The 22,712-nt window shown below is 45.5% G+C and overlaps 1 protein-coding gene across 1 annotated transcript in view; it reads left to right on the plus strand.

Annotated features, from left to right (window-relative positions):
* The window catches only part of LOC126106321 (uncharacterized), a 74,047-nt gene that overhangs the window by 47,838 nt on the left and 3,497 nt on the right, over positions 1 to 22,712 (plus strand). The gene's annotated exons all lie outside the window — the stretch shown is intronic.

The following is a 22,712-nucleotide window of genomic DNA, read 5'->3' on the forward strand; positions in this document are numbered from 1 at the left end:
GTTCCGGATCTTGTTCAGAAACTAAATGCTGCTTTATTCACCATTAGAACAGTATCTGAAATAAGTGACAGTTCAACACGAAAAGTAGTCTACTTCGCATATTTTCATTCGCTTATGTCGTATGGTATTATTTTTTGGGGTAATTCTTCTGATCTAAAAAGGCTATTTTTGGCTAAAAACGGGCTGTTCGAGCTATATGTGGTGTAAGTTCGAGAACCTGTTGTCGACCCCTATTCAATAGTCTGGGAATTCTGACATTGCCCTCACAGTATATATTTTCTTTCATGTCGTTTGTTGTTAGCAATATTAGCTTATTCCCAAGAGTTAGCAGCTTTCACTCAGTTAATACTAGGCAGAAATCAAATCTGCATGTGGAATGCACTTCCTTGACTCTTGTGCAGGAAGGAGTGCAGTATTTTGCTGCATCCATTTTCAATGAGCTACCACAAGAACTCAAAAATCTTAGCAGTAGCCCAAACGCTCTTAAGTCTAAACTGAAAAGTTTCCTCATGGCTCACTCCTATTCTGTCGAGGTGCTCCTGGAAGAACTGAAAAAGTAAGCAAATTCCAGTGTTACATTGTTCATTTTCTTTATTTAAACTCAAGACTTATCCCCTGACTATGTTTTTTATATTTCATTTTATCTGTTTCTGCTATCGTGTTATAATTCCATGTATTGACTCGTTCCATGACCATGGAGACTTCTCCTTAATTTGGTCCCACGGAACAATAAATAAATAAATAAAAAATAAATAAATTGCCGTCGGCGACATCAAGTAACGCGACCGAACGGAACAAGTTTGTTCCCGGGCAAGACATCGAGCGCACACTGTCGACATTTGCACCGCTGTACAGATATTTCCGATGCGACACAGATACAAAGATAATAGAGGAAAACAAACGAAGTGCAATTACTCTTTAGCAAGTCACCGGAGAAGACCATGCGTCTCCCGCACCAAGGTACTCGGAAAACATCTCTGAACAACCGCCGAAATACAAGGTCACACTGTTGAAGAAGGTAGTAAGGGGTCTCGAGGTAATTTTGGAAATTTGTGGTAAGGTCTTATGGGACCAAATTGCTGAGGTCATCGGTCCCCGAGCTTACACACTACTTAATTTAACTTAAACTAACCCACACTATGAACGACATACACACACGTGCCCGAGGGAGGACTCGAACCTCAGACGGGGGGAGCCGCGCGAACCGTGACAAGACGCCCTAGACAGCGCGGCTACCCCGCGCGGCGCTGTCGAGATACATCCTCCGTCGGGCAGCTTAAAAAAACGCTTCGAATTTACGTAAATCGTGGAGTGGCGAAGTAAGTCTCCTCGCCAAAAGTTCAATGTCCCGTCGGAATGGTGCGTGGGTTCTGAGGCAGAAATCAAAAGAATGAGAGAATACAATCGCTGAGAGAAGTCTTGTATAATACTCAACATTGGTACAGAGCGTCCTTGTCGAAATCCATATTGAAGTCCTTGGGAAAGTAGACCTAAGTTAAACATTTCAACAGTTCAGTATACATAAATACATGGAGGGACAAAAGTCATGCGACACCTCCTAATATCGTGTCGGTCGTGCTTTTGCCCGACATAGTGCAGTAACTCGTGGCATGGACTCAGGAAGTCGTTGGGAAGTCTGCTGCGGAAATACTGAGCCATACTGCCTCTAAACCTCTCCTATAAATGCGACAGTGTTGACAGGATATTGTGCATCAGCTGGCCTCTCGATTATGCCGCATAAATGTTCGATGGGATTAAGTCGCATAAATTTTCGGTGGGATTCATGTCTGGATGGCCAATCATTCGCTCCAATTGCTCGCAATGCTCTTCAAAACAATCGTGCATAATTGTGGCCCGGTGACAATGCGTATTGTCATCCAGAAGAATTCAATCGTTGTTTGAAAACATGAAGTCCATGAATCGCTGCAGACAGCCTCGGAGTAGTCCAATGTAATCATTTCTGGTCAATGATCAGTTCAGTTGGACGAGAGAACGCAGTCCATTCCATGTAAACACGGCCCACACCATTATAGAGCCGCGACGGCTTGTACAGTGACTTGTTGGCAACCGGAAGGCTTCATGAGCACTGCGCCACAGCCGAACCATACCATCAGCTCTTACCAACTGGAATCGGGACTCATGCGACCAGGTGACGGTTCCCCAGTCGTCTAGGGTCCAGCCGATACGGTCACGAGCCCAGGAGATGTGCTGCAGGCGCAATCTGGACTCATCCGGCCAGGCCACGGTTGTCCAGTCGCCCGGGGTCCGTCTGACGAGGTAAGAGCCCAGCAGAGAGGCTGCAGGGGATGCTGAGCCGGTGCCAAACGCATTCGCGTCGCTCCTCTGTCGCCACAGCCCATTAACGCCAAATTTCGCCGCAGTGTCCTAACGGATACGTTCGTCGTACGTCCCACATCGATTTCTGCCCTTTCTTTCACGCAGTGTTGCTTGTCTGTTAGCACTGACAACTCTACAAAAACGTCGCTACTCTAGGCAGTTGAGCGAACGCCGTCGGCCACTGCGTTGTCCCTGTCAGAGGTAACGCCTGTAATTTGGTATCCTCGTCACACTCTTGACACTGGATCTCGGAATACTGAATTCCCTAGCGATTTCCCAAATGTATTGTCCCTTGCGTCTAGTTCCAACTACCACTCCGCGTTCAAAGTCTTAATTCCCGTTGTCCGGACATAATCACGTCGGAAACCATTTCACGCGAATCAGTTTATTACAAATGGCAGCTCCAGCGATGCACAGCTCTCTTATATCTAGTGCGCGCCGTACTACCGCCATCTGTATAGATCGCTATCGCAAGACTTTTCATCACCTCCTTCTAAAGACAAGTCTTATGGCCAGTTACGGTGAACTGCCTTTGTAGAGAAATTTGCGACTGCACTATGACTGTCCTCGATTGCTGCTAACTGGAGCTGCTCGACCACTGGGCGAGGACTCGGCAAGATGTCTGCCGGGACTGGGCTTGAGCTGCAGCCTCTCACAAATCGGGCCTGCGGAAGGTGAGGCCAAAACCGAGAACCTCTCTAGAAGGACCGGGCGATAATCCTTGCATGCCATTTTGCAGAAGTACTAAATCCGTATGTATTATAAAAATGTATGTGTGTTTCACACCTCCTCCTAAACAACCAAATCGCTACATACAGGGTGAAAAGTATTTAAACCGACAAACTCTGGGACCTTTTAGGGGAAATCAAAACAAATATTTTTCCCTAATGTCATTTTTTCCTATGAGGATTATTTGAACCTGTTGAGGCCGTATTACGCTCTTCAGTTGTTAGAGGCCGTATTACGATCTTCTGTTGTTAGAGGGCGTATTACGCTCTTCAGTTGTAGGCAACTGCTGTCCACCAGTGTAGTAGTGCATTGTCTCTGTTTACTAATGGAGCGATACACCTGGAGTGAGTACACTGACATGGTTGGCACGTACTACCTAGCGCACCACAACGGACGAGCTACACAGCAGGTTTATCAACAACAATATCCTAATCGCCGTATCCCGCATCATACGACCTTTGCTGCTGTGTACCAACGTCTGCGTGACACCGGGTCATTTAGCAGATTACCTGGACAAGGACGCCATCGCACGGTAAGAACGCTGCAATTTGAGGAAGCTCTCTTGCAGCATGTGGAGCGGAATCCTTCAGTCAGCACTCGTGAAATTGCACGTAACATGGGGACGAATCAGACGAATGTTAGAATAGTCCTTCGAGATCAACTGTTACGTCCATTTCACTTACAACGTGTCCACAACCTGGAACCAGTTGATTATCCACCCAGAGCACAGTTTTCGCAGTGGTACCTGGAACAGTGTGAAATGCATCCTACATTTCCATCCTCTGTGTTGTTTACCGATGAAGCAACGTTCGGGCGTGGTGGAGTCTTCAACATGCACAGTTCGCATGTTTGGAGTGAGGATAACCCACAAGCCACAGTTACTAGCGCTCATCAAGTGCGGTTCTTCGTTAATGTGCGGATCGGTGTAGTTGGGGACTGTTTAACTGGGGCATATCTGCTACCTAGTTGTTGTCTCTTGGTCGTAAAAAGAATTGAAAAGTGTTTGTTGGTTTAATTAATTTGCCGCCAGAGCAATCTTCCTCTACCGGTTTATATACTCCTCATAGGAAGAAATGACTTAAGAGAAAAATATTTGTTTTGATGTCCCCTACAACCTCCCAGAGTCTGTCGATTTAAATACTTTTCACCCTGTATATTCCTTACTGTCAGGCAAGAATCCCTGGGATGGGTCGCGGGCAGGGAGGGTAGGGGGTAAGAACCACCTAAGTAGCTTAGTTCAGGAGATATCACGATATAAACAATGAGATGCTTGAAAAACTGCCGCGTCAAACATGACGTCTAACTTTATTACGTTTCTGCTATTAACTCTATTGTAGCAGCACCACCGTTGAGATAGGAAAAAGATTTGGTGAAGTATTTCTGATAGAACAAGTTGCAGCATTTCTGATAGAACATGTTGCAGCCAGGCGTGGACCTATTGACAGTAAGTTACGCTTACCAGCGGTTGCGAAGTAGAGTGGAGGCCACAGGGCCGTAGAACTGCTGAAAAGACTAAACGCAGTGGTTTGCATGGCACAAGTTACAGGCAGAAGGGGCCCACTGGCCCAACCTAGGTGTTATATGAGTACATGACTCAGAGTGGCACATTAGCAAAACAGAGGCGTGCAGCCACGTATAAATAGGTGCCGGTTTTCTAACGAGGCGAAATCAAGTGTGGCAGCTCTCCTGGACGGTGGGGCATGTCACACCACCGGCCACACACAGCAGCAGGTGGGGCACCAGCGTTACAGTCCACGGCGGGTCGCTGGTTCGACCCTCTGGGGCCAACTCGGGGTCCGCAGCCAGCCAGCGGCGGGCCACTCGACGGCTCGCTACAGCAGGCAGTCTTGTTGGCTCCCAACAAAGCCGGAGGCATCCTGAAGTGAAGGCCACTAAGTCAGCTGCTGGCGCATCCTGACGTCGTCAAAATACCACGGCTGTACACGGCCGGCACGCCGCAGTATGTTGCACGGGTCGCTGAGGTAGCCAGCCCTTCTGCACCGAGCTGTTTAGCAGACAGCGAAGTGGCGTCCTCAGCATCGCGGGACCCTGTGGCACAGACAGAGAGGAATGCGGCGCTGTAGCTGGGAATAATAAAACTCTTGAAGATCACGGCCAAGTTTTAATGCGGCACATCCTGACAGTATCCATCCACGTCCAACATTCCTCCACCGCAGGCCAACATCTACATTTGGCAGTGACGGCTACACCATTCACAATAAATTCCGCAGACGGTATCCACATACAGCGCTAAATGCACCTACCAAATGGTACAACTCATAGTTCATCACATATGATGTCATTAACACTGAGTTACGTGAAAAACTGCCGCATGGGGTTTAAATTTATTACGTCTTTGCTAACAACTCTATTCACAACATATTTTAAGGACAGTATACACATATTCTGCTCAATGTACCTACACAAATGCATCATGGTGCGATGCATAGTTCAAGAGATATGACGTCATAAGCACTGAGGTGCGTGGAAAACGTCGCATGACGCGTTTAGTTTTAGTAAATTTATTTTTTACTACCAAGACATCCCTACAGTCCAGTCAACGTAAGGAAATTCCTTACACCTGGCAGCCATTTTGATAGCTTTAAACTGCAAAGCACGCACGGAAGTAGGCGAAAACAATAGCCCTCTACAGAGCCATGAAGAGGCGTTGTCATAGAGATTTTTGTGCAAAATACAGTTGTACACGCGCGAAGCAGCTGCTCCCAGCGTGCAGAAACTGCACGGAATCATCTCAGACCGAGTGTTCTTAATAATTTCAAAGTGTTTTCACCAATCATGGAAATGAATTTTTTCAGTATTACGCTATACAGTTCATTTCCTGTTTTCGTTGCTAACAGAAAATTGGCAAAATGAATACCCGAACAATGACCGGTTTGTCACCGAGTTCTGTATAAAAACTTTCCATAAGATGATATCGGTGTCCAAAAGCGAGTAGTGACTTTGATGCAGACTGTCAAAAACCAAAATTCATGCCAGATCGTCAAACACGTCATCAGATTACGACTCCATATACATTGCTTCTGCAGCATCTTGCAACGCTATTGTACAGGAAAGCATCCGATTTTTCTTCGTAAGTGCTCTACTTTACAATATTGCTAAAGTTTTGAAAATATCATTACTCACTTCATTGTAATCACCTGGATTTCAAAAGGCTAAACACAATTTCTCAAATGTTCCAATGTGTGCGAATTCCTGAGGGACCAAACCGCTGAGGTAATCGGTTCCTAGTGTTACACACTACATAAACTAACTTCAACTGACTGACGCTAAGAACAAACAACACACACACACTCATGCCCGAGGGAGGACTCGTACCTCCGGCTGGAACTAACTTAAACTGACTGACGCTAAGAACAACCCACACACACACATCCATGCCCGAGGGAGGACTCGTACCTCCGGCTGGAGGGGCCGCGCAATCAGTGACATGGCGCCTCTAACTGCGTGGTCACAATTTCTCATGTAAGAACCTTTCAGTAATAGGTGTTTCTGCAGACGAGAATGCAGCTCATCGAAAATTGCGACGGACTCAAAATAGAAAATAAAACAAACAGTCATCGTTTTTTTCTTAATCAGATAAAACCAACACACTGCGGAAAGATCAATGGATTTGTTGCAAGCTTCTTTAGCATATTGGCATTGCGCACGTCACCTACAGCACACAGGAAATATCGTCTGAATTTTGGTTTAATGCTGTTTGATGCGGATTACCTACACAAGTACAAGGATAGCGTACCAATAGGGACAAGAAAGGAGACATGAATGGCGCCAAAAACAGAAATAACAATCATCCATTTATTGCAATATTACACACACACATCATGATATATGAGACATTATAATTGCCATACTCAGATCTATTATGACCAAAAATATGTATCACGAAGGGCACACACAATGGAGTTTAAGAAATTACAATGGCACATCAACTCCTCTCTGACACAGTGTGAATAATGAAGGCCGCACAATTTCACCAATGTAAGAAATAAAAAAATACTAGCATAAAATTAACTAAAATGCCTTGAAGGAAATGTTTATGAGAAGAACACGACGGGGCCGCAAGGGAGGAGGCAACACAATACTTAACTCAGGAGCACCAAAACAAGCAACGGACAGCAGGCCGCGCCAACACCGGACACATAAGGCACGCAGCTACTCTCTCCGTTGCGGTTCCGCGTGTTCCACCCAAGTAATAGCTACCTGAAACATTTTTATACTTGGAACAGTACACCAGTGATCAGCAAATTAAAAAAAAAAACAATAACATGACATAAAAATACAATAATTTAATAAAATCACATCATACGACTATGAGCTTAAGGTCTTTCGGTAGTTAACAGATTATGAAACAGGTAAAGGGGCATGTGCCACTATTAACTCTTCCATAATTACACTACTAAATTTTTCAGTACCCAAGTTGCAATTAACACAACAAGAATTAAATCATTTAAGTGATAATGTTACTTTAAAATAATAATAAAATTATTTCATACATCAGAGGACCAAGAATGGCCCGATCAGTACTCCCCAGTGAAGCAGTTCACACAAATGGTACTCCACGGCTCCGAGCACACAGCCCCACACTAAATGCAACACAACCACAGCGACCCGGCGTACTACCAGAACCACCAGGCAGTAAACCAAAATCGTACTGAGCCAAAGCAATGACTGGCTTTTAAAATAACGAGACCTAGCTCGGGCCAGGCAACAGACCAAATGCCGGGAAATTGATAAGAAATTTCAGCCAACTTAATACCTAAACAACAATTTATGAACAATATGCAAAACACAAGACCTCTCAGTCCAAAGGCTTCCATTTAGTTGCAAAGTGGCTCCGACCCGCCTGCTGAGGTGCCAAGCGTCGTACGGAGTGCCGAATCGAGCTTAACCTTCGTTAACGGAAAGCGGAAGCGCCACAAGACAAAATAAACTCCAATCTATCTGCGCAACGGAAACTCTAAGGAGTGCCACTCGAAGACTATACACTTGAAGATCAGACATAAAGCACCCAGACTAACGTGCCGCTGAACAACGCACTTCCATCACCAGCGTCTAGTAGAGTACGGAGAGCAGCGTACCCCATCGATATACATCCTTGGGACTGTAAATGAGGATAGCAATCCCAGCGACGGAGAGACAGGAGGACGAAATGACATCCCGCCGTACTTAGAAGGTATTTCAAACTCAGGCTCGACAAACTACAACAGGCGAGATTTTGCTCCCCTTGCGAATCAAGTTAAACGGCACACCACGCCGCTGTCTACACTATTAACCGTGAAATCACGGTCCGGTCATCCCATCGGGCCCCACTCGGCGTCCAGACGCAAACAACCCCAGCCGAGCCGAAGTGTCTCCACGCCAAGGCAGCCACCTCTTCCTTCCTTACACGCCTCCAGCTATGCTCCGGCCAGCGATCACACACGGAAACAACCGCCTAACGCCAAAGCGCCGTCTGAGTGAAAACTCAGCACTAAGATCGACACGGACTTGGAAATAAGCGAGCACCGTAACACTGTTGTTTACATTTTGTGTAAACTTTAAAAATGCACGTATTTGTCCTACTTTTACTATTTACTCATTGGTAACAGCACTGGCGAATAATTTCTACTGCTATGGATGTAAATCAAAATACGAGGGAGCAGGAACAATTAAACATTTCAAGGGTGAGTAGCACAAAGTCGTGTGATCTGCAATGTAATCCAAATGAGTTTCTGATGCTGTTCTTGTCAGCAAAGAATGGATAAATCTAGTAAACGTGGTATATCAATCTTAATCTATATAGGGGTGCCCATAAAGCCCCAGTATCGTTTAGAGAAACCGTTACGTTGGAAAGTATTTGCGTAAAAGCATCGTAATTTGTTGAAAAACGTTTAGCAAGTCAATCTGAGAGTTTTTTTCTATTCTGCCACTATTTCGACGTGAACCCCACTCGTCGCTCTTGGAACATCAAGGCGATAGTTGAGTTCTGCCCATGTAGAGGTCAGCACTGCAGCATCAAGAGTTGCGACTGCTTCACTGATTCCTGCACGAAATGTGGCAACGTCATCGGCTGTGTCGTGTACCCGCGGTCCTTGACGTAACACCACAAAAAGAAACCTAAGTGTTCGACATTGGAAGAGCGTGCGGTCCGCGCGATAAGACGATCACGATCCGTGCCCCTCTCGCCAGGAGAAGCGAGTAACACTACCCGAGTTCGCAGAAACTTCGCTCAGTGGAAGAGGAGCTAAAATAAGCGAACACATATCTCGGCTTATCCGCAGACATTTGACCGTTTCTGGGAAAACGAGCGTCAAAAGTTTCCGACATAATTTTGATCGCTTTTAGCGCGCAACACGTTGAACGCAACTGTTTAAATAGTGGCTAGTGTCTCGTTCTCTCACTTCTGCGTCCCATGTTCAAAACCCGACAATTGTTTTTATTTTATTTTATTCATTTATCTACCAATGCCCATAGAAGGATGGTACACGAATAAGTTAGGGGATACAAGGCGTTATATTAATTGTGAAATTGCAACTGTGTTTTATAATACACAGAAGCTCCAAAGAAAGTTGTATAGGCATGCGTATTCAAATACAGAGATATGTAAACAGGCAGAATACGGCGCTGCGGTCGGATACGCCTATATAAGACAAGTGTCTGCCGCAGTTGTTAGATCGGTTACTGCTGCTACAATGGCAGGTTATGAAGATTTAAGTGAGTTTGAATTGAACGTGGTGCTGTAACGTGCGCGTGGGGCACACTATACTCGTTAAAGCCTGTGCTATGGTAAGTGAGCGGGGTTCACCTTATGAGAAAGGATTTTTGTATAGATATCGACCGCGTGTACCTGAACGGTGGCAAATCAGACTTACACCCACTCTGTAATAACAATGATCTGTCAAGTAAGTTCAAAATGCAATTACACGTCAAGATGGACCAAAAGCAACACTGAAGATGCTACCAATTTGATAATAATACGGTCGCCAGCCTAATTAGGCATTAACTGAGTTTCTTCCCTGTACAAGTTGGTGTATATTCATGCAAAACAACACGTAGTAACACTGCATAATATAGTAAAATTTTAGAACCAGAAAATCTATTGAACTGATAGTTTCACGTTCTGTACTGATATGGAAAAACCATGAATACATAACACTACACTATAATGTATACTACAAAACTTCGTACTGTCTATTGATCTGATTAAAATCGGGCATAGCTTACCCTAGAAATAGCACTTTCGAGCCACACACAAAATGTCAATTTTGATAAAGATAAAACACTGATAAATTTTGGCTTATATATTGACTTTAACTTTTGCTGATCAAACCAATGTCGAACACTTCAGAATTCAATTATTATGCGTTCAAGATTTCCAGTATATAAGTTACTACTCTTTTCATCTTATTTACTGCTCATTTAAATACCTTTATATCTGTCTCTAAATAATTAAACTTCATTACTATATCAATATTAAACTTATCTTTCAACTTCGTTAGACCTTCGTTATTCATTTACTAGTTCATTAACAAAACAGTTCTTTAAACACCATTCTAACATAGCTAGGTCTGCAAGTAATTATTATTAGCACAAAATTTAATTTTTCATTTCGGGACACTCGGATTGCACAACATTTGGAAAGGACCCTGTCTAGGTTAGTTGTGAGGATAATTAAATGAGGGGAAAGTTCTGGTAAAATTTAGGTTATTATTGAACAGTTCACTCTATGGTCCATACGCATACGGTACTAAAAGTTTCAACCTGCTTGTATGGATGCGGCGGTTGGCAAGCGGCGAGATGGCGAGGCACAGAGCACACATACAACCACAGCTATGGCTCTTGATGTATCGGCACTTTAATTGTTCTTAGCGTCGCAATAATTTTCCATTTAGTGCCTATGGAATTTTTGCCATGCTGTGTGGGCGTTGGAACGGCATACCCGAGGCTCAATGAAACTACGTCTTCCAGGAGAGCCTCCTCGCTCCAGAAGGTGTTGCTCAGACCAATGCCAAATTCCAACTACTACTGCTGAGCCCGTTGTGCCGTGCAGTGCCCGTGCGCATTTTCCCGCGCTCGCCTTCCATCCACCTTTTACCGCTCCCTTACAGGCAGGGTATTCACCCGAGGTTTTGCATTCTACATATCCTAACACATTGCCTACGTATGGACCATACGCACAATTACAATTTTAAACATCTTACAACAGTTTCAACATTTGTTACATTCAATTCTATTACAATATTGCTTGACATTTGACATAAACATTAATATTCACATTGAAACTTGTTTACATTTTTCTTAACACAATGGCATGAAACAAAAAAGAAATGAAATCAGAACATTAATTACACAAGTTTATCGAAAAATCAGAAGAAAAAGATTACTTATATGTACAATAGTACAGCGTCGTTGTTGTTACAGTGCTATAGTTGGCACTCGAGCGATGGGACACAGCATCTCCGAGGTAGCGATGAAGTGGGGATTTTCCCGTACGACCATTTCACGAGTGTACCGTAAATATCAGGAATCCGGCAAAACATCAAATCTGCGACTCAGCTGCGGCCGGAAAAAGATCCTGCAAGGACGGGACCAACAACCAATGAAGAGAACGTGACAGAAGTGCAACCCTTCCACAAACTACTGCAATGCTGGGCCATCAACAAGTGTCAGCGTGCGAACCATTGAACGAAACGTCATAGATATGTGCTTTCGGAGCCGAAGGCCCACTCGTCTACCCTTGATGACTCCACGACACAAAGCTTTACGCCTCGCCTGGCGCGTCAACACCGACCTTGGACTATTGTTGAGTGGAAACATGTTGCATGGTCGGACGAGTCTCCTTTCTGATTGTATCGAGCTGATGGACGTGTAGAGGTATGGAGACAACCTTATGAATCCATGGACCCTGCACATCAGCAGAGGACTGTTCAGGCTATGTAATGGTGTGGGGCGTGTGCAGTTAGAGTGATATGAGAGCCCTGATATCTCTAGACACACAATGCGACACCCCACACGTCCAGAGTTGCTACAGAATGGATCCAGGAACACTCTTCTGCTGGGCACCAAACTGTTTCAGTGTGTTGTTCAAAAGAGATTTCCACCTCCTCGTACTCTTACGGATTTATGGACAACGCTGCAGGATTCATGGTGTCAGTTGCCTGCATCACTACTTCAGACGTTAGTCCTCCTTAGTGTATGTGTTTATATGATATTTTCTGGGGTTACAATCTTCTTAAATTCTCATATTCTTATATTTCATTCTTATATCAATTCTTAATTCTTATAGTTTATACTAATGTTTATTCTCCAGGAAGATTTGGTGCGTTCCCTTGCATGATACCAGTCGAACAGACATTCGAAACATAGAAATTCCGAACACCGCGAGCATTGCGTGAACACAGGTTTGCCACAGTGACATTTCTTCGTATGAATCTCACTCGGGAACAAATCGTCGTAAACATTGCTTAAGACTTCGTGCGTTGGCAACAATTTCGCGACCAACCACGCATAACGGATCACTTTACTGGTAACTGGCGCTTGCAGTTGATTATGAATCACGTTACACCAGAGGAATTCCACCGGAAAATAACTTCAAATAATTTTTCCATTCATTTATTTTTTTACCTCATTCACCGGACATATGAGTAGATAAATGAAAAACAAAATTAAAAATAATTATCGAGTTTCGAACGCGGGGCGCAGAAGTATAAATCTGCGAATCAAGCCACTCTGCCACCGCTTTGCTCACTGATAGGCATGTAAAGTATCTAGAAAACTTTAACCGTCGTTTTCTCAGAACCGGTCGAATACCTACGGATAACCTGTAGCAGGTGTTCGCTTATTTTGAGCCCTCTTCGACTGAGCGAAGTTTCTGGGAAATCGGGTGATGGCACTTGTCGTGTTCTCGTCAGGAAAGAAACATGTCGTTCAGCACATTCTGCAGGCCCAAACTCCAATGTCGCGCTGCATCGTCATGCTGGTAGATGATGGATGGCTGCACCTCTTTGATCTGTGGTAGCAGGAACAGTTCTACATTGTACAGGTGAACATTTCGCGTTATGTCCCGTTCAGGCTACCACGGATGTGTTCACGCGTGTTCTGTGGGTTTTTGGAGCTCGAAATGCTAATGTTTTGGCGTCCACATATGTGAAACGCTGTTGCTTCATCTCACTGTCAGCCTTATGGAAGCCAGCATGGAACGCGTGAATGCGTAGTGCAGAGGACGATCGTGTGGCTGTAACGCTTCGACCAATTGCACTTTTGTACGCAAAAGGGCGTAACCGCTTGTGTAGCATTTTATGGAGAGTTATTCCTGCTTCCTGCAATTCGCGCGAAGTACGATGAATTGACTTGGGGAGTTGCACTGGAATGCAGCTTCGCCCTGTCAACACATTATTGAGACACAAGGGGACGTCCACTTCGAAGAAAGTATTGACAGTGCCTGTCTTTTTTTAACCATCTCACTGCACTTGGTTTTGCTGGTGGTGCCCTCCCACACTGTCGTCGATACTTTCACAGCACCGTTGTCATACACTGCGCCTTCTCCTGATTTGTCATCATTTTAGCGCATTCCAAGTCACATCGTCAGGAAAGGACAAAGGAAAAAAAAAGTTTGAGAGTTGCCAAACTTTTTCCAACAGACCCACATTCTCTGTCTCCAATAAACTAAACTCCGCCCGAACAGGCCGTGAAGGCCCAACGGTACCGACCGGCCGCCGTGTCATCCACAGCCCACAGGCGTCACCCGATGCGGATATGGAGGGGCATGTGGTCAGCACACCGCTGTCCCAGCCGTATGTCAGCTTCCGAGACTGGAGCCACTACCTCCCAGTCAAGTAGCTCCTCAGTTTGCCTCACAAGGGCTGAGTGCACCACGCTTGCCAACAGCTCTCGGCAGACCTGATGGTCACCCATCCAAGTGCTAGCGGAGCCCGACAGCGCTTAACTTCGGTGATGTGATGGGAACCGGTGTTACCACTGCGGCAGGGCCGTTGGCCTATCTCTAATAAACTGGTGGAAAAAATTGCAACAGCAAAAAACACACTCCTGGAAATTGAAATAAGAACACCGTGAATTCATTGTCCCAGGAAGGGGAAACTTTATTGACACATTCCTGGGGTCAGATACATCACATGATCACGCTGACAGAACCACAGGCACATAGACACAGGCAACAGAGCATGCACAATGTCGGCACTAGTACAGTGTATATCCACCTTTCGCAGCAATGCAGGCTGCTATTCTCCCATGGAGACGATCGTAGAGATGCTGGATGTAGTCCTGTGGAACGGCTTGCCATGCCATTTCCACCTGGCGCCTCAGTTGGACCAGCGTTCGTGCTGGACGTGCAGACCGCGTGAGACGACGCTTCATCCAGTCCCAAACATGCTCAATGAGGGACAGATCCGGAGATCTTGCTGGCCAGGGTAGTTGACTTACACCTTCTAGAGCACGTTGGGTGGCACGGGATACATGCGGACGTGCATTGTCCTGTTGGAAGAGCAAGTTCCCTTGCCGGTCTACGAATGGTAGAACGATGGGTTCGATGACGGTTTGGATGTACCGTGCACTATTCAGTGTCCCCTCGACGATCACCAGTGGTGTACGGCCAGTGTAGGAGATCGCTCCCCAGACCATGATGCCGGGTGTTGGCCCTGTGTGCCTCGGTCTATGCAGTCCTGATTGTGGCGCTCACCTGGACGGCGCCAAACACGCATACGACCATCATTGGCACCAAGGCAGAAGCGACTCTCATCGCTGAAGACGACACGTCTCCATTCGTCCCTCCATTCACGCCTGTCGCGACACCACTGGAGGCGGACTGCACGATGTTGGGGCGTGAGCGGAAGACGGCCTAACGGTGTGCGGGACCGTAGCCCAGCTTCATGGAGACGGTTGCGAATGGTCCTCGCCGATACCCCAGGAGCAACAGTGTCCCTAATTTGCTGGGAAGTGGCGGTGCGGTCCCCTACGGCACTGCGTAGGATCCTACGGTCTTGGCGTGCATCCGTGCGTCGCTGCGGTCCGGTTCCAGGTCGACGGGCACGTGCACCTTCCGCCGACCACTGGCGACAACATCGATGTACTGTGGAGACCTCACGCGCCACGTGTTGAGCAATTCGGCGGTACGTCCACCCGGCCTCCCGCATGCCCACTATACGCCCTCGCTCAAAGTCCGTCAACTGCACATACGGTTCACGTCCACGCTGTCGCGGCATGCTACCAGTGTTAAAGACTGCGATGGAGCTCCGTATGCCACGGCAAACTGGCTGACACTGACGGCGGCGGTGCACAAATGCTGCGCAGCTAGCGCCATTCGACGGCCAACACCGCGGTTCCTGGTGTGTCCGCTGTGCCGTGCGTGTGATCATTGCTTGTACAGCCCTCTCGCAGTGTCCGGAGCAAGTATGCTGGGTCTGACACACCGGTGTCAGTGTGTTCTTTTTTCCATTTCCAGGAGTGTAATTAATGCAGAGTAATGAGAATACTTGTCTAGGTAACATATGTTAGTGATTAACTTTGGAAGATCAAAGTTAAGTGCGAGATAAGCCATTGCAAATGTGAAATGCTGGTACATTAATAACCGGGGTAAACCGCCAAAAGGTTGGATGCAAGCATGCGAACGTGCATGTGTTGTGTTGCACAGGCGCCGGATGTCACTTTGTGGGACGGTGTTCCACGCCTGTTTCACTCGGTCGATTGTCACAGGGACGGTTAATTTTGTGGATGACGCTGGAGTTGTAGTCTGATGATATCCCGTATATGCTGGACTGGAGACAGGTTCTGGTGATCGAGCAGGCCAAGGAAACATGGCTACAACAGCGTAATGTGGGTGAGCGTTATCCTACTGGAAAACATCCCCTGGAATGCTGTTCGTGGGTGGCAACACAACAGGTCGAATCGCGAGATGGACGTACAAATTTGCAGTCAGGGTGCATGGGATAACCACGAGAGTGGTCCTGCTGTTGTACGAAATCCTACGCCAGACCATAACTCCAGGTGTGGCTCCAGTGTGTCAAGCAAGTTGCAGGCCGCTTAACTGGCCCTCTTCTAGCCAACACACGGCCATCATTGGCTCCGATACAGAACTGGCTTTCATCAGCAAACACAATAGACCTCCACCCTGCTCTCCAAACAGCTCTCGCTTCATACTACTGAAATCGCAAATGGTGGTGCTTCGGGGTCAGTGGGATGCACGCTACAGGGCGTTTGGCTCGGAGCTGTCCTTGAAGTAACCAATTTGTAACAGTTGGTTGTGTCGATGTGGTGCCAACAGCTCGAATTCGCCAGAGGCAGGCAGTGCCACGTGGCCGTCCGGAGCCCGTAATCACTGCTGCCAGCAATCACGTACAGTGCCTACATTCCTGCTACGTCTTTCTGCAATGTCGCAGAAGGAACATCCAACTTCTTCTAGCCCTATTACACGACCTCGTTCAAACTCACAAGGGGAAGGCCTCAGACACGGCCAACCGATTCGGCTCAAATTTGGCAGGTCGCTTGTGTACAACCTAAAACGGAGGACTCTTAAGAAATTTTGGGTCAACACCCCCACAATTTTGAGAAAATCACTCCTAAAGGTTATGACGAGCAATCGACTCAAAATTGGAGGGATCGATAGATAATTGTAAATACAGCATTTTTGATCATCATGTATGAGGTCCGCAAACGCAAACTTTTCCAGAAATCGAAGAAACATTTACAACTGCCGCTTCTGTACCTACGTGGTAAACGATTTTCACCGACAGCGCCGATAGCGCAACGCCCAAGGTAACTGGCTGGGATTCGGAAAACCCGGGATCGAAGAAACCTAGCGGATGTTATTCTTTTCGTTTGCATTTTTCGATATCTCAAATGATAGGGATAGGAGGGTTAATAAAGTAAGTAAATCAATAAGGAATGATAATAATAAGGCATGCAAACTAGTTTCCTTAACGCCGTGAGTTAGTAAAGTATTAAACTTTTAAGCCTTGTCACATGAAAACAACTCCGAATAAGAGTGTTGCGAATTCCTCACGAAGGATCACAGACAGCCATCCGTGCGGCGCTTGTTTACAGCGAGGCACGGGACAGAATGCACGCGGGGAGTGTTATGTTGTCCCGGTTGCCTCTTCGTCATATCATAGTTGTGAACCTGGAAGAGTGAAGGTGTCCATGACGAACCTTATAGAAGTCAAACGGAAGTAGTTGTTTTCCGTCATTAGGCTGCCGCGAACCTCGCGGATACATGTAGAGACTTTTCCATCGTTAATGCACCGAATGAAATACGTTTTGTGAATGAATACAGTGTTTCCAGAAATCGAAACATTTACAACTGCCGCTTCTGTACCTACGTGGTAAACGATTTTCACCGACAGCGCCGATAGCGCAACGGCCAAGGTAACTGGCTGGGAATCGGAAAACCCGGGTTCGAAGAAACCTAGCGGATGTTTTTCTTTTCGTTTGCATTTTCCGATATCTCAAATGACTTATGAGGAGTACTGTATGTTGTAGGTAGTAATTAACTTGTCTGTTTATGCCGTAGTAACTAGTTTTCGTTTGTTGTGTCGTATCTTTCAGGTGCATAATCTGAATAATGGAGGATGTACACCCTTCGACTAGCGCTGTATTATATAGTTGGGAGCCTGTCACAGACGATGGCAAGCGGGAAGTTATCAACGCTGTGTTTTGGTTTGTAAAGTGTTGCAAGACAGATGCATTATCAATGCACTACCGGAAGCAGATGGTTCTGTTTCTCGACGTTACAGATTGATAAGAGCGGCTATCGTCGAGCGAGTTTTGGAGCTGACGAACGAAATGACTGTTGTTGATACTGAAGTACTATACCATGAAGACGAAGCAGGTGATTCAGTGGAAGATATCCCGACTGGTGAATCGCAAAATGGTCATAACACTTTGGAAATCTCCACGTCACTGGGAATATGTGCTTCATCTGTTCCCGATGAGTATTATGAACCGGTTACTAAACGATTGAACTATGGCGCTATACCCCTTGAAGCAAAAGTAAAGTATGCGCTTTCAGACCCCATACCTGATGATGAATTAATGCTCTATTTACAATTATCTATCGATCCCTCCAATTTTGAGTCGATTGCTCGTCATAAACTTTACGGGTGATTTTCTCAAAATTGCTGAGGTGTTGACACAAAATATCTTAGATTCCTTCGCTTCAGCTTGTACACAAGCGACCTGCCAAATTTGAGCCGAATCGGTTGGCCGTGTCTGAGGCCTCCCCCTTGTCAGTGAGGTGTTGATAATGGCGTCTTTGTCGCCTTAGAGGCATTCTTGACTAACATCAGCTCACCATGCCCAATCTCAGAGGTAACTAACTACCCCTCACGACCGTTACAGCATGTATTTAAAGTAAACCTGATTCATTTCCTCATGGTGGCACTACTGGCGCCATTCTTATGCGGCTGGTGCGAAATTTCGATAGACATCATCTTTCAAATGTAGAAACACGCCTACCAACCCTCATTCGTGTCGTACATCTTCTTCTTGGATTCTTTCCGTCAGTTTAGTTTCCAAGTAATGATTTTTTAAATGATGGCGGAACCTCATGGATAGCCTACCCTATATTTCCTCTATTTGTGTACAAGTAAACGAATTGTAAGCTGTGTATTGCAGCTGATTAAAACTCGAACAACAAAAACAATTGAAGATGTTAATATAATGAATACACATTTATTCCACAGCGCACAGAGACTGAATTTTTCAAAGCAGGCTATTTTTGCAGGAAGTACGGTGTAAGATTCCCTCGAAAACCACGCCGGACCTACATTGATCCATCCTGAATCGACTGGAAGCTGTTTTGAATGCCAACGGTTTAGGCATGGTAATGATTTGTATTTTTGGTGTTTCAATATTTCATTTGTTTATATTAGGCAGCTGCTTTCTAAGTTTTTGCGAGATGATTGCCGTGTAGTTTGTTCGATTTGCTCTAATAGTTCATTAGTCATCATCACTGAAAAAGTTTTGTGTGCACCGGAAAATGAATCTGGCTAGAGAACATTTCTGGGCTGACTTTTTGAGATTTTAACGCCTAACCAATGTGAATACCGGATTAAAAATGCATTTGCCAAAGAAGCCCTATCTGAGGCAAAATTTAGAATTGGTACAGAGACTCAAAAGAGACAGATTTTTCTTAGTGGTGAATTTCATGAAGAACACCCAAGAACTGCTATTACTGATGAAAATATTGCCGCTGTTCGAGCTATGATTGACTGAGATCGACGGACATGTCACAAATTTATTCGGGCGACATTGAGCACTGGTATGAGTCAGATCCAGACCATTTTACATCAACTATTAGATGCGAGTAAAATTTGTTGTCGATGATTCCATGTAAACCTATTCCTAATGAAAAACAACGACGCACTGATTGGTGCTGAAAAACCCTGGAGAAAAAGCGGATTAAAAATTTGGTTTGGAATATCGCTACTATGACGAATGTTAGTTACTGTTATCATCCTAAAGAGAAAAGTCAATAAGCTCAAATGGTCTTTCAAAGAGATCCTAAGGTTACAAAAATGTGTGACTAATCTGCAGTACTAGCAAGAAGATGGATGCTAGTTTTTTCTCTAAAATACTACTACAGCATTTGAAGACAGATGTACAATTGCTGCTGATTGGTGCACACATGTCGGTTTACCACTAATTTTTGAAAAAAGTTTTTGCAATATGGGTACGACGAAAAACAACTTCCCATAACAGCAACGCATCGTGCCATACAGCAAAACCGACAGCTGAGTATCTAGATGCCCTAAAGGTCAGCACCATGGTCCTTCTACCATAAAGCCCTGACCTACACTATGTGATCAAAAGTATGTCGACACCTGGCCGAAAATGACTTACAAGTTTGTGGCGCCCTCCATAGGTTAATGCTGGAATTCTGTATGGTGTTGGTCTACCCTTAGACTTGATGACAGCTTCCACTCTCACAGGCCGCGCGGGATTAGCCGAGCGGTCTCGGGCGCTGCAATCATGGCCTGTGCAGCTGGTCCCGGCAGAGGTTCGAGTCCTCCCTTGGGCATGGCTGTGTGTGTTTGTCCTTAGGATAATTTAGGTTAAGTAGTGTGTAAGCTTAGGGACTGATGACCTTAGCAGTTAAGTCCCATAAGATTTCACACACATATGAAAATTTTTGAACACTCTCACACGTTCAATCAGGTGCTGGAAAGTTTCTTGGGAAATGGCAGCCCATTCTTCATGGAGTTCTGCACTGAGGAGAGGAATCGATTCTGCACTGAGGAGAGGAATCGATGTCGGTCTACATCTACATCTACATTTATACTCCGCAAGCCACCCAACGGTGTGTGGCGGAGGGCACTTTACGTGTCACTGTCATTACCTCCCTTTTCTGTTCCAGTCGCGTATGGTTCGCGGTAAGAACGACTGTCTGAAAGCCTCCGTGCGCGCTCGAATCTCTCTAATTTTACATTCGTGATCTCCTCGGGAGGTATAAGTAGGGGGAAGCAATATATTCGATACCTCATCCAGAAACGCACCCTCTCGAAACCTGGCGAGCAAGACACACCGCGATGCAGAGCGCCTCTCTTGCAGAGTCTGGCACTTGAGTTTGCTAAACATCTCCGTAACGCTATCACGCTTACCAAATAACCCTGTGACGAAACGCGCCGCTCTTCTTTGGATCTTCTCCATCTCCCCCGTCAACCCGATCTGGTACGGATCCCACACTGATGAGCAATACTCAAGTATAGGCCGAACGAGTGTTTTGTAAGCCACCTCCTTTGTTGATGGACTAAATTTTCTAAGGACTCTCCCAATGAATCTCAACCTGGTACCCGCCTTACCAACAATTAATTTTATATGATCATTCCACTTCAAATCGTTCCGCACGCATACTCCCAGATATTTTACAGAAGTAACTGCTACCAGCGTTTGTTCCGCTATCATATAATCATACAATAAAGGATCGTTGTTTCTATGTATTCGCAATACATTACATTTGTCTATGTTAAGGGTCAGTTGCCACTCCCTGCACCAAGTGCCTATCCGCTGCTATCGGTGAGGCCTGGCATGACGTCGGCGTTCCAAAACATCCCAAAGGTGTTCTATAGGATTAAGGTCAGTACTCTGTGCAGGCCAGTCCATTACAGGGATGGTATTGTCGTGTAACCACTCCGCCACAGGCCGTGCGTTATGAACAGATGCTCAATCGTGTTGAAAGATGCTACCGCCATCCCCAAACTGCTCGTCAACAGTGGGAACAAAAAGGTGCTTAAACCATCAATGTAGGCCTGTGCTGTGAGTGTACCACGCGAAACAACAATGGATGCAAGCCCCCACCATGAAAAACACGACCACACCATAACACCACCGCCTCCGAATATTACTGTTGACACTACACACACTGGCAGTGACATTCACCGGGCATTCGCCATACCCACACCCTGCCATCGAATCGCCACATTGTGTGCCGTGATTCGTCACCCCACACAACGTTTTTCCACTGTTCGATTGTACAATGTTTACACTCCTTACATAAAGCGAGGCGTCGTTTGGCATTTATCGGCGTGATGTGTGGCTTATGAGCAGCCGCTCGACCATGAAATCCATGTTTTCTCACCTCCTGCTGTCATAGTACCTACAGTGGATCCTGACGCAGCTTGGAATTCCTGTTTGATGGTCTGGATAGATATCTGCCTATTACCCATTACGACCCTCTTCAACTGTCGGCGTTCTCTGTCAGTCAGCAGACGAGGTCGGCCTGTAGGCTTTTGTGCTGAACGTGTACCTTCACTACCGCATTGGAAACAGTGGACCTAGGGATGTTTGGGAGTGTGGATATGTCGTGTACAGAAGTATGATGCAAGTGACACCCAATCAACTGACAACGTTCGAAGTCCGTGAGTTCCACAGAGTGCCCCTTTCTGCTCTCTGACGATGTCTAATGATTACTGAGGTCGCTGATATGGAGCTACCTGGCAGTAGGTGGCAGCACAATGCACCTAATATGAAAACGTATATTTTTGGGGTGTCCGGGTACTTTTGATCAAATAGTGTAGCACCTTGTGATTATTGGTGTTCCCCAAAATTAAAAACAAAATTCCTGGAAAAACTTTTTCATAATCAGATGAACCAGTGAAACATTGTGAAAACCAGGTTTCTGAAGTGCATCAGAAAGAGTGGCATGATTTCTTTAAGGACTATTTCCACCGAAAGCAAAAAGGTATTGGTGCTAAATGGAGATTTTTTTTAAATAAAATTATTCAAATGTTTTAACAACTAATCCTTGTTACATTTCGCAAAAAATTTCATTGATACACACATTTGGAGCTTTTGCTAGTGAATCTTCCATAGCACGTAGAACTCGCCATATGATTGTTCTTATGCCTTTTCTAGATCTATAAAGTGTGACCAAACATTTTGCTTGTTTTCTCGAGGCTTTTAAATTCTTGTCTTACTGCACGAATAGCATCAGTGGTTTCCTTTCCTCCTGTGAATTCAAACTGACTACATCATTCATTTCTGCTATAATCTTTTCGGTGTGTTCATTAGACATTGTACATATTGATTTATTACGTTCTTCCATTCATTGTTTAACTCCTCTGCACGAAACGCAAACAGTACACTATCGTCAGGAAAGTGGTGCACATACGTTCCATTAACAAACATTCCAATGCATC

The sequence above is a fragment of the Schistocerca cancellata genome, chromosome 10 (genome assembly GCF_023864275.1).
Source record: "Schistocerca cancellata isolate TAMUIC-IGC-003103 chromosome 10, iqSchCanc2.1, whole genome shotgun sequence".
NCBI lineage: Eukaryota > Metazoa > Arthropoda > Insecta > Orthoptera > Acrididae > Schistocerca > Schistocerca cancellata.